Genomic DNA, 13,699 nt, shown 5'->3' with positions numbered 1-13,699 from the left:
TTCGATAGTGTAAAACCTTTTCTGTTGATTTTCTTCACCCATATTTTAAATCTTTGCAGTAACTTTTCTCTGTTCGGAAATACATGAAATGATACCCCTTCTTCATGTTCTGTTTTTGTTGTTCCCTCTGAACACGAAAAATTACAACACCACGGCATTTTAAACTGTATTACGATACAATTTCTTCTGTTTAGTCTACTGTAGTTCAATATCGTTCATATAAAAGAAAATACGTCTACATAAAACTACAACATTGGTATGTGCTGGTTTTATGATTAAATGAAAAGCAAAACATGACTTCACACAATCATAATTAAGTCCGAAATTCTGTTCACGTTTACTACGGCGAGAGAAGATTATTTATTTTAATACAAAGCACTGCGCTGCACTCTCCGATGTTCTCGGTCTATTACGCAATCACACCAGTTCAGTGGCTGTGACGTCATAAGTTTTTGTGCGGAGTCAGTAAGTCAAGAACCATGCCTCGCATTGACATACGGCAAATTACATTCTACTTAGATTGAAAAACGTGTTTGATTAAAGCCAACTTAATTTTATCGCGGACTGCTCCTTTAAGGTATTGATCATTTGATGAATGAATGCATTTCTTTTGTAGTGTTGCGAGATCAGATATTACATCCAACAGGGGATTTCGTAAAAATTTCCGCCAACAGCCTTCTAGTCTATCTATGGCTGCAAGTAGTACATTAGCTGGGAATCGCGAGCGCGTGCATGCTCGCGAAAATAAATTGTTACAAATGTATGTGTGGAGATCCCACATTTCTAAATGCAGTAGTTTACAGATAATACATCAGGGGAAAAGTCTATAATTTTTTCAGATTTTTAACTTGGCTATTTAATATAGTAATTATGCTTTGAAAAAGAAATGATTAAAAAAATACGCCAAATTTTAAATTTATTAGTGATAGGCCTAAAGTAATAAAAAGTGTTGTATTTAGTCTTTAAAATGCGCCAAACCGCAAATCTCAATTTTTTGTAGACACAGAGTTCCAAGTGAGTTTATGTAACAGTGCGCGCATAATTTGCGTAATTTCAGATAGTCATAACTACACAAATAATTAATAATTGTGAAAATAAAACAATACGGGTCTCTTTATTTGATGTCTGGAATTCATGAAAAAAAATTCGACCATTTCCGAGAAGGTAGTGTTTTATGGCTGTGCGATTTGACGTGGAATGACTCATATATTCAAACAAAATGAAAGTTTTAATTGTTGGTAACTTTAAGGAGTGCACATAATGTAAGTACTATTACTGTAACAGAATTGCTTCACTGTGAACAAGTGATAAGGGAAACAAAGGAAGACACCGAGGGCGATCAATCTGAAAATGGCTCTGAGACATAAAATTCATATTTACTTACGCCTAAAAAGACGAAGTCTCCGAAATACATTTCTTAAAAAGGACCAGCAGCCAATCTTCGTTTTTCCTTCCTCAGCTTCTACTTCTTCTTTTTCTTCTTCTGCTGGTAGGTGTTCCAATGATAGTGCTGGCATGCGAGCTGCCATGAGATTTGGCATGGATGGTATGGCCTTCAGGATGGAGATATTTCGATAGTCATCCGTGGCTTCCTTCATCTCTGCAAGAAGCAAAATAAATGTGATCGTTAAGCATGTGTCAATGTATTCACTGGCTTTCAGTGAATGGCTTATTAATAGGACGAGGATTCGTATGCAACTGTATATTTTTGCTGTTCGTTTGGAAGTAATACAAAATCAATTTATACACATTTTGAACGATTGTAATGACGAATATTCCAAATTAATTGTACATATTTTTGCATATTTCAGGCGATCTTGTATATAATACACTAATGAGATGCAATGTAACGTATTTTTAGATTTTTGTGGCATGAAGCCTCAAATTAGAATATTTTGTAAAAACAACAATATTCTAAATTATTTGTAATCACATAATATTTTTTCTCTTAACTGTACCCGATGACGGGAAATTCCTTGCATATGCAATGTGGGTGTGGAAAAACCAAAACAATCACACTATGCTTTTGTTCCATTTAGTTACTGTACAACAAGAAACATTCCCAAACACCACTACCTACCTGACTTCATCATCATCATCATCATCATCATATTCATCCAAAAATTTAGCCTATTAGGCCATGTGGCCTATTACGATCTCATAATAAACAGGAATTTCCTCTTCAACTCTTTGGGACGTCTCAGAGATCTCTTCCCATGGGACTGATAGTGAAGTATAGCTTTTCGCATTCTGTGGCTCTCATTCATAGCAAATGGCTCATCCAGCTCTGTTATTTCTGTATGAAATGGAATACTGATTCCAGACCGAGTTATTCCATACTTTGTCGTTGCGTTTATGGTTCCATTTTGTACATCAGGCTGTTCTTTGCATAAGCCTAATTTAGTTACTGTTATTCTGCTTTCAGCCACCCGCCTTAATATCCATGCCTCACTGCTATATCAGAGCACAAGGTTTATTAAAGGCGTATTCTAGTGATTTTCTGTGCCATGGAAGGTTTCATTACCCTGTTGATTATTCCCATACTTTTGGAGTATTTTACAAATTTGGTCATATTCAAACCAATATCAAATATTAATTTGTAGCCAAGATATGTAAAATCCTTAAGTCTTTCTAACATTTTGCCTTCTAAACGTATTTTACGTGGAAGAGAATATTTTTCCCAGAAGGCCATAATTTTGTTGCTTTTCTTCTGTATTTATTTCCATGTTATATTGTTTTGCAATTATATTTAAATTATGCACTGAATACTGTAAATCATTTTCTGTAGGTGCTATTGAAACCAGGTCATCTGCAAATACTGCAAATATCAATGAACCTATTTTTAAATTCCTGTGTATCTGCAACTGATCATGTCGCATTTGTCTCCATTCCTGAATAATTTCATTCTTGTGCATTATAAACAGAAGGTGGGAAAGGCCGCAATCCTGTTTTACTCCTGTGTTAATTTCGTCATATCGCGTGTGTAGGATGTTTGGCTATATCAGTAGCTCGTGGATTTTTGTTCTGTGTCTGTTTTTATTGTCGTGTGTTATAGATGGCTTATGTTCATGTAACTGATTTACATTTTGTTTTAATGTTGATAATATTAGTGATTAAGGAGATCATGAATCATGGCAGGCCTATGTAAATTTCCAATCTGGCATGTGCCTTCGTGACGGAGGGAAAAGCATGAAAAACGATTGACTGAGCACGGGATTTGAACCCGGGGCCTTCCGAATACTAGTTTCAAACACTACCGTTTGAGCCAAGTCGCTCAGTTTTCTTTATTTCTTATGCATTTCTTGTAATTTTATTGTTTGTTAGTTGCAATTATAACAATAAACGTTACACTAAGAATTATAACAATAAACGTTACACTACAGTAGACTACTAAGACATGCTGTGTTGTGCAGTGTTGTTCAGTTGTGCAATTAAAAGTTCTTCGGAGAAAATTTTGTCACTATAACTCTTATAACTCTTTCATCCAATATTCACACGATGCATAATATGCGAAAATTTCGGGGCATTTTACTGGAATGTGACGCTTTTTAGATTTTAATAATGATGAGGGATATCTTGCTCCAAAACATGACGGCCTTTCTTCCTGAAATTGGTAAATTCCCATCTTCTCCTCAAGTCTTAGGCACGTGGCAGAAATGAAATATGACAATAACTTCAAGAATTGGCAACTGAGCTAAGTGTTTATCCCTTGATTGTTCCTTAGGGCCCTTACACACGAGCGACTTTTAGCCGCCAAGGTCGATTGCAAAAAGCAGTGGGTTTGCCGCCGACATGAGCTGTTCTTCGACGGCAGACACAGTTGACATGAGCAACTCTACAGTCGATACGGGCGTTGTGTGTCGTCGGTTCCGGCGGCAGTCAAACTGCAAAAGGTGTGTCATTTTCACTCGCATTATAATAATGCACGCCGAGGAAGAACTACTTTTATTATTTCTTATCCGTCCTAGAAAAATACCTGTTAAACATAGAAAATATAGGATACATCGGATTCTCATTCATTGAGCGCAGTATGGCCAATTTCACTGTATTTTTCACGAGCTTCGTGCCTATGGAGATAATTTTTTTCACTATTTCAGAATGTCAGGGTTATCATTCGATCATCTGTTGGAAAAAGTGACCAGGCGTCAGTCGACTGAGGTGCTCGCCTGTCGATCTGGAGTTGCACTTGGGCCTGGATTCGATTTCCGCTTGGACTGATTACCTGGTTGAATTTTTTCCGAGGTTTTTCAACCGTAAGGCGAATGTTAGGTAATCTATGGCGAATCCTTGGTCTCATCTCGTGAAATAATATCTCGCTACCACCAATCCCATCGACGCTAAATTACTTCGTGGTTGATACAGCGTCGTTAAATTACCACATACACTGCAGTCCCAAAAACGGAGTAACTTCTCTTTCTTACACAGATAAGCTTGACAGATCAGAGAAAGAGAGATACTGCTAATTTTGTCAAGAAAATTACAATTACTACACCGAAACATGCCACAAAATAAAAAGAGCGTACATGTCAGCTGCCATAAAGTCTATTCCACTAACTTTTGCCTCTTGTTACAAAATAAATATTTTACCTCTAACTACTGTACAAAGTTTGATCATAATCTGATAGATAGAAGGAAACTTATTAAATTTATCTAATTTCACCCCTATAATGGGGTAGTTTGCTTTACACAAATATAATTAGAGCTTGTATACAAAACAAGTATGTTACCCTTAATAATAGTACAATTTTGATGAAAATCTGTTTCGTATGAGAAAAGGTACTAATTTTATCTAAATTCACCCCTACAATGTGACAGTTTCTTTTACACAAGTATAGTTAGAGTTTGCATATAAAACAAATATACTGCCTATATCTGCTGTGTAAATTTTAACGAAAATATGTTAGATAGAAGAAACGTTATTAATTTCCTCTAAATGCGCCCCTTATAAGGGGTAGTTTCCGTCAAACGTAACAAGAGTTGCTGTACAAAACAAATATACTATCTGTAACTACTGTACAAAGTTTCATGAAAATCTCTTAAATAGGAGAAAAATTAATAATACGAGTAGTTGTTAATTTTTCTATAAATTTAGCCCCTATAAAGGGTAGTTTCCTTTATAAAAGCATAATCGGAGTCTGTATACAAAACCAATTGTACAGCCTATAACTACTGTACAACTTTTCATGAAAATCTGTTAGATAGAAGAAAAGTTATTTATTTTTCTCTAAATACACACCCTTAAGGTGTAGTTCCCCTTCTACCAACGTATTCAGTTTGTATATAAAACAAATATACTACTTACTTACTACTTACTGGCTTTTAAGGAACCCGGAGGTTCATTGCTGTCCCCACATAAGCCCGCCATTGGTCCCTATCCTGAGCAAGATTAATCCATTCTCTATCATCATATCCCACCTCCCTCAAATCCATTTTAATATTATCCTCCCATCTACGTCTCGGTCTCCCTAAAGGTCTTTTTCCCTCCGGCCTCCCAACTAACATGCATTTCTGGATTCACCCATACGTGCTACATGCCCTGCCCATCTCAAACGTCTGGATTTAATGTTCCTAATTATGTCACGTGAAGAATACAATGTGTGCAGTTCTGTGTTGTGTAACTTTCTCCATTCTCCTATAACTTCATCCTTCTTAGCCCCAAATATTTTCCTAAGCACCTTATTGTCAAACACCCATAACCTATGTTCCTCTCTCGAAGTGAGAGTCCAAGTTTCACAACCATAAACAACAACCGGTTATAAAACTGTTTTATAAATTCTAACTTTCAGATTTTTCGACAGCATACTGGATGACAAGACCTTCTCAACCGAATAATAACAGCCATTTCCCATATTTATTCTGTGTTTAATTTCCTTCCGAGTATAATTTATATTTGTTACTGTCCAGCCAAATGGTTAAATCGCATCCCGGTTTGTAACACTCGTTCCTCCTGTCCCCTCTTAAGGGCTAGTTGCTGAGGTGTTGGGCTCTTCTCCACAAAATATTTGCTGTACGGAATTGGAAGTTTACGTAATATTATACAACTGTTTAAAATAATTTAAAGAAAAGGGCCCCGTTAAACAAGTAGGCCTGTCATATGATTTTCCTAGTTTTGACGACCATGTGACATAACCAATCGGACGGACAGTAGCATGACAACATGTACGTCACCAAGCTATTAACAATAAAACTTAATCATAAGAGTAGAGTCTGAAAACGAATCAAAAGATGAAGCACATAGTAACGGTTACTTCTAATATAGGTATAACCTCAAAGAAAGATAAATTCAGGGAACTGAAATCAAGTTTAGACTTCTATTAAAGAATGAAATTGATTCGATTCTGGAATGTAGACTATGATTAGATCGTAAAAAAGTCCGTTAAATAGAAGAAAATGGCACTAATGCAACAAAAAGTAAAACATTTCGTAAATATGGCCAGTAAACATTTAAAGACCAAAAAATACAAATAAACGCAAGTAAAAGAAGAGTATATTGGTTTATGTTGACGTGAAACGAGTTTATATTGTATCCTGCATTGTTTGTGATGTCTAAGGAAAAATATGATGTTTCATAACTCCGAGCCCTATTCATCACTCATCAACTCACCACTATTTTCCCACCCCACTTCTGATATTCCCATCACATCCATTCTGATTCCTCTCATTGTTTCCTTCAAGTTTTCCAACTTACCTGGTACAGGCGGAGTCTTCACATGCCGGGTTGAAGTCGATCTTCTTGTCAATCTTCTTGTCCATCTTGTCCATCTTCTTGTCCATCTTCTTTTCTTCTCTCCGTTGGATTTCGTCATGACATGTCCTTCCCCAGTATCCCCCACCCGGACATCCGATTGGGGGGATAGTTTACGTCCGGAATTTTTTACCAGGGAAAGACTCATCATGGCATTTTTATCATATCATAAACTATCTTCTTGGGATATGTATAAATGCGGTAGCCTCCCATTGCTATCCGCACACCACTCTCTCTTTCGCATCTTAAAAGATCCCAGGGGGCCCCAGCGTGAAGGTGAGGAGAGTGGATTTGACTAATTAGGCCCTCCGGACTTCACCGAAATTCTCCACAAGGGTTAAATATCAGTTCCATCAGGGTTTTTGACCCGATCAGAGACCAGGAAATCCCAATTAGCCTTTGCCCCCCTTATTGAGTTTAAAGCGTTATAAATTTCATCCATGCGAAAGAATAACTAAGATACTTATCGAACATAATACCAAGAAAGTTAGTGTTCCAGGATTTAAGATTAAAGTTATGTCATTGAATGTAAAATTAACATTATTACAAGAAATAAATCTTAAATCTCAAATCTCTCTGCAGTGCATATGAAGAGAAGGCATATGTCACTGTTGTTAGGGATTCGTCTGTAGATTAGGGGCGTTAAGCTTGACGGCCCTCTTAGTGCTATTCGACAGGAGTAGGCTACGTGCTGGCACTGGGATTCTCCTTCTCTCTTTCTCATCTTCATCATCACTCATTCCATATACTATACTTACATATACACTCACCCTAGTACAAGACATAACTCTCAACAGATACACATCATGTACAGCGTGACCCGCCGAAGTGGTGTGCAACTAGAAAATGGGACACAGTTCTGCCATCTATCCGCAATATGTGAAACCCGAATCACGTAAAGTGAAGTGGGTAGACATTAAATACATACATACTAAGAAATAAACGTGAAGTTCTGTCTACATTAATAGGTAAGATTACTAGAACGGTCGACCTGCGTGGCGTAAGCGGTATAGGTATAGCGCTGGCCTTCTGTGCCCGAGGTTGCGGGTTTGATCCTGGCCCAGGTCGATGGCATTTAATGTGCTTAAATGCGACAGGCTCATGTCAGTAAATTTACTGGCATGTAAAAGAACTCCTGCAGGGCATAATTCCGGCACACCGGCGACGCTGATATAACCTCTGCAAGTGCGAGCGTCGTTAAATAAAACATAATTTATTTGTTATTAGAACGACACCATTTTTAAGTTCACAAATACTATTAATTAATTTTTAGTTTGCTCATTACCTAGATGCGAAGCAGAAACAAGATGAAGTCAAATGTCTATCAAGATTAAGCAAACTAACACTTCAATATTATTCATTTATGCAGTGATAAGAAAAGTTGTGAAACATACAAAGGAAAAATCGTGAACTGAATACAATTTATTAAATTAATAACTATAGGATTGATATAATTCTAAAAAAAAAGTTTTAATTTTAATTTTCATATTCTTGTGGAGTGGGGGACACACAGGTATGCATGAGATAATTTTTATTGTGCTACTAAAACCCCTTGAGTCTTGGTATTGCCTAAACCCCAAAAGACACAAAACGCTATAAGGAAGAACATACTCTTTTATCGTCGTTGAAATGGACATGTTTTCACACATTTGAACATAGAAGCTATCAAAAAATCTCTACAAACTAATTTCAAGAATTAAGAAGAATTGCCCGTTCAATACGTTATGAACATGCAATAATTTAACGTGTATATTTCTCAAAGCAAAAGCCTTACATTTCTAGAGGTAAATAATCTTAAACCCTCAGGTTCCTGCTACTGCAATGCGGACCAGGAATATTTCTTGAGCAATAGTTCATGCTAATTCAATTGTTTGACGTAATAAAGAAGATGAAAGTCGCAAGGCCTTACTTTGTTGGCGAAACGTTTAGTCCACCATCATTAATTCCATTGTCTGTTATCCTGATGTTCGACAGGGTTAGTTAAAGGGTCCCACTCCATGGGCTGCATGTCACTGTCGGCGTCGATGCCTTCCCACTGCATGGGCTCCTGTTGTTCCTAGAAAATTTCAGAAATGTGGAATAATAAATGTTAAAATTTTAATCGACGATGGTGAAGTTTTAAAGACTATAAACGGCGTAATTTGTCTCACTTTAGAACAAAAGTAAAGTGATGTGTCCCATGATTTAGATTGACGCAATTACATTAGACTAGTCTCACCTAAATGAGAGGATTCTATGGAAGATTTAGAGTTCACTTTGTCTGAAAATGTTCTCTGTCACAAGCAGATATCTCTGTAAACCTACAATACTGCAAGTAACTTCGATAATAATCGAATCAGTGAATTACTTGAAAATTCCTGGAATTGTTTCGAAAGTTCTGAAAGACTTGTAAAAGCCGCCTAAAATTTTTAATTTAATGTAATACAGCTAGTGACAATCGGCATAGATGGACTAGGAAAGAGACTCGTGTACTGGGATGTGAGTTAGATTACACTCCGTCTGATTGATTATAATTATGTGCATAACCTATATTTTGTTTCCACGCTCTCAGAGGCAGTGCCTAAAATGCAGTACAGACAGTGCAACTTTCTACATTCGAACGTGGAAAGATAAAATGTATCCACTTTTTTTTTTCTTTCCGGCAGCTTGTAAGTCTGTTATTTAACGAGGTCACTCAGCATCGTCTCTTGATCCGTTAGAATTCCTAAGTCGTTCTGGATGGCACGTTCCGTGGAAAATCTCTGCAGGGAGTGGAGCATGACTGTCTATCTCGCAAGAAGAATAGCTTATCTGTTCACATACAATAGTCGCAGGTGCCGAATCTTAGTTTATGATATATAACTACAACATCTTTGGTTTTATTGCTGTATGACGAACTCATCTTTCCAACGACTTGGGAAGTCGATGTCAGTCATTTGCTTAACGCGAGTCTTTAGTCAAGTGTGAACTTCTATCACATTAGAATTCTTTTGCCATGATTAAATTGACAGTATGTTCACTAAAGTCTAGCAGACACGGGTTCAATCCTCGTCAGGGAGTGGGTCTATTTGTGAATGTCTAATGTAAGTTTAGAATTATTATTATTATTATTATTATTATTATTATTATTATTATTATTATTATTATTATTGGCGGGCGATGTTATGAAAAGTCATCTTCTTATTTTCACATTAGGACGATACCTATTAATATAGAAATCCTTACTATGTTAATATCAACGTAAAAAAGTAATTTCTTATATTACATTTTTTTTTACATTTTTTTACCTTTTTAACTAACAGGTCATTTTTATATTTTTTCGGCATTTTTGGTCAATTTTAATACTTTGAAGAACTTTGAGATAATTTGGAATGCATTTTACTTTCTTCTTTACCGATAGGTCTGTTATATCATTTTCTAATCAAATAGATCAGTAGCAATTACCTACTGAATAAGTAAATAACAATGGAGTTTGAGTTTTATAGTTTGGAACAGACTCTAAAGTCCATCCCTCATTCCACTGAAGGCTTCACCTCACACCACGGAAGTAATATCAAATGCTTGATAGCAGCTTAGTTTAAGTGAGGACTTTGATCGCTACTGTTCTTTTGTCAGTACGAGGGTGTCTTTAGAATTTATGTTTGGAACGGGGGACACTTCCACCATGTCCTGAACAAGACGCTGTGTCTTCAACATGGTTCGGAAGGGATGTCTACTGTAGTAGACAGTATTTTTAAAACAAAGATTGCAAGAATGCACGCTGCGCCACAATTTGTTTCGTCATTTATACTCCCTCATCTGGAAGATCTGGTAACAAAAGTGAAGTGCGGAAGGAGGAGGAGACAGACTGAAGTCACTGGCATGGACCACCCCTGATTGAAACACAGTGTAAACCCTCATTAAAATCTATAGTTTTCCCTTGAAACTTTCATTTTGTTGCATGTTCTTTTCCTTTATCTTAGCCAAATTGCAGGAAGTTGCCTCCTCTCTCCGAGATTTTCAGGGCAGTCATTGAAACAAAGTGACTAATTTTTAAGAAGTTGTGGTGTGAGTACGGTGAATAATATTTAAATGTCATTTTCTTTTAATTTCATGTCATTTTTCCATTAGTTGAAGGGCATTTTAATGATCATTTTATGTAAATTTTGAGGTCATCAACATCCGCCCCCTAATTATTATTATTATTATTATTATTATTATTATTATTATTATTATTATTACGCCGAGCAAAGTCCTTTCGTTGCTTTGAATGCGGGACTAATGAAAATTTAAAGAAAACAATAATAAAGTAATTCTTAAACAAGTACTTGTGGCTTAAAGAATCCTTCTGCAGTTTTCGCTTTTAAGTGACAGAGCTATTCAGTACGTTCTAGTTTTTTCAAGTGGATTCGAACGATATGAACCGAGCTGATAGTAGATTCAACAATATTTTGACGAGAAAACCTCACAATACAAGTAACCTAAAAAAATAGGATTTAATTCAATTCTAATGCTGTTTGTAGTTCTTTAATCCCCCCAACTTTTAAAGTTCTATCGAGTTTCGTATATGGAAGCTCTAATATATATATATATATATATATATATATCGAGTTTCGAGAAATTGTGGTGCCGACCCATCTCTAATAATAATAATAATAATAATAATAATAATAATAATAATAATAATAATAATAATAATAATAATAATACTGTAATAAGCCTCACCCTGTATAGGACAGAGAGCTGGACGATGCTGAAGAAATATTTTGATGAGTCAATTACGGTTGAAATGGACTTCTGGAGAAAATCAGCAGGAAACCACTGCTAAAAATACATCAAGAATACTGAGATAAGGAGAAATATGAAAATGAAGAGGATATAATGGTGGAAATTGAAAGAGGACGATTTAAGTGGTAGGTATGGACATTTATGCAGAATGGATGAGACATGTACTCCTAAGATGGTGTATGAATGGAAGTGGGAGGGAAGAAGAAGACAACGACCACAGACTTACTGGAAACAGAATATGCAGCAACCTATGAGGAATATTGAGATCACAGAGGATCATGCTAAAGATAGAGATTGATGGAGGCAGTTAATAAATGGAAAAAAAAGAGTGAAGCTTGTGTGGCTGTAATGTCATACTGTTCTGGCAGGAGAAGAACTTCTGTAGTGAGGGATATTCTCAATGCTTGCTCACTCGCTCGTTCGTTGGTTCCTTGGTTCGTTCGTTCGTCTGTTTTATTTATTTACTTATTTACTTATTTACTTATTTATTTATTTATTTATTTGTTTATTTATTTATATTTATGTGCTGGTCAACACCCGTTGGGCAATTAAAATACAGTATATAGGTAATAATAATAATAATAATAATAATAATAATAATAATAATAATAATAATAGACTAATATTGAAATTATAAAAAAACGAGTGTTTTTCAAACCAGAACACTCAAACTACAACTGTGGAACACACGAGAATATTTTCGAAGATCATAAAATTCAGTACTTATATCGAGAAATAATGCAGTTAAATTTACAAACAACCGCTTCATCAAAGGGATGCCATTAAATGTTGCTGCACAAACAGTATAGGCTTTCCAATTCTGTTAGGCCAGTGGTCGTCAGCACTCGCTGAAATGGGTAGATTTAATGGAGGGTAAGGAACTCTGCTCTGTCGTGCACAAGGAATAGGGAGACAGCATACCCGCCAGCAGCGACGATTGCACGCTAGGGCAGTGTCTGTCCGCGGGTAAGAGACGCTAGCCAGAGAGTGCAGTGTTCTGATGATCGCTGTGTTAGGCTATGTACTAGGGCTATAGGTTGACGCGTTAACGTAATTTAATCAAGTAATTGTCTTGGAAGGAGGCAATTCAATTCAGATATTGCAAATCTCATATTATGTGGGGTTGGAGCAGTGCCAATCCGATATTGCAAGAAAGTAATGCAATCTGACATAACTGGGTTACAGAATCATATTAACAATGTGTGAAAGAACAACCTTCCTGATTCGTTTTCTTTATATCGTCGGTTTAGAAGCAAAACACATTAAACGATGAAAGAGTAATGGAACGGAGAAAAATTCTCTCCAGCGCCGGGATTTGAACCCGGGTTTTCAGCTCTACGTGTGGCTTAGTGGATAAAGCATCAGCACGTAGAGCTGAAAACCCAGGTTCAAATCCCGGCGCCGGAGAGAATTTTTCTCCGTTCCATTACTCTTTCATCGTATGATGACGCAGAATATCTGCATGGAAATATCATATGTACTTCGGTACATTGAAATAATATATGATATGCGTAAATCACGAAGTGATTTAAGACGGCGCTTATTCCGTCGGATCCCGGCCAACTAGTCACTCATAAAAAGTGCACCTCAGCACATGTGTGGACTTCGGTCCTATTTTCATAGACCTCTATGACGTAGTGCAGAGGGCGGCCACTAGAGGGAACCCAAGAGTTGGAACTCAATCAGAGACAATTCTGTCCGACGTCGGGGTTGTATCCGGTGTGGCTTAGTGGATAAAGCATCAGCACGTAGAGCTGAAAACCCGGGTTCAAATCCCGGCGCCGGAGAGAATTTTTCTCCGTTCCATTACTCTTTCATCGTATGATGACGCAGAATATCTGCATGGAAATATCATATGTACTTCGGTACATTGAAATAATAAAACACATTAAGTAAAAAATATAACTTCTGAGAAAAAGGCGTATATAATGTGCACAATGCAGTCTGTGTGTATAAACTTAGAATTGAACAATCATATACACATAAAGAGAACAACTTACTAAAAATAATACTTTGAGGATTCAGTTTTTCCAAGAACATACAAATGCCGTTTCTCAAAATTAATAAATATTTTTTACTTAAATTGTTTTGCTTGTAATCCGACATTATCAAAGATTTATCCTAAATTACCCTATATTAAAAGAAATACATGAATATTAAAACAAGAGAATAATTTCATCTCAGTTTCACACTTATCGGTATTTGCGT

General features: G+C 36.4%; 1 protein-coding gene across 26 annotated transcripts in view; it reads right to left on the bottom strand.

Moving 5' to 3' along the window:
• The window catches only part of LOC138705774 (uncharacterized), a 307,903-nt gene that overhangs the window by 112,299 nt on the left and 181,905 nt on the right, over positions 1-13,699 (bottom strand). For 25 of the 26 annotated variants that reach the window (XR_011333771.1, XR_011333770.1, XR_011333777.1 and 22 more), the window contains 2 exons: positions 8,655-8,801; positions 1,385-1,600 (listed from right to left, as the gene is read on the bottom strand). The gene's annotated coding sequence lies outside the window, so the exon portion shown is untranslated. The remainder of the gene's footprint in view (positions 1-1,384; positions 1,601-8,654; positions 8,802-13,699) is intronic. The other variant, XR_011333769.1, reaches the window with a different exon arrangement.

This window comes from Periplaneta americana, chromosome 9 (genome assembly GCF_040183065.1).
Source record: "Periplaneta americana isolate PAMFEO1 chromosome 9, P.americana_PAMFEO1_priV1, whole genome shotgun sequence".
NCBI lineage: Eukaryota > Metazoa > Arthropoda > Insecta > Blattodea > Blattidae > Periplaneta > Periplaneta americana.
Note: the sequence above shows the minus strand (reverse complement) of the source record. Positions and strands in the feature narration are given on the sequence as shown.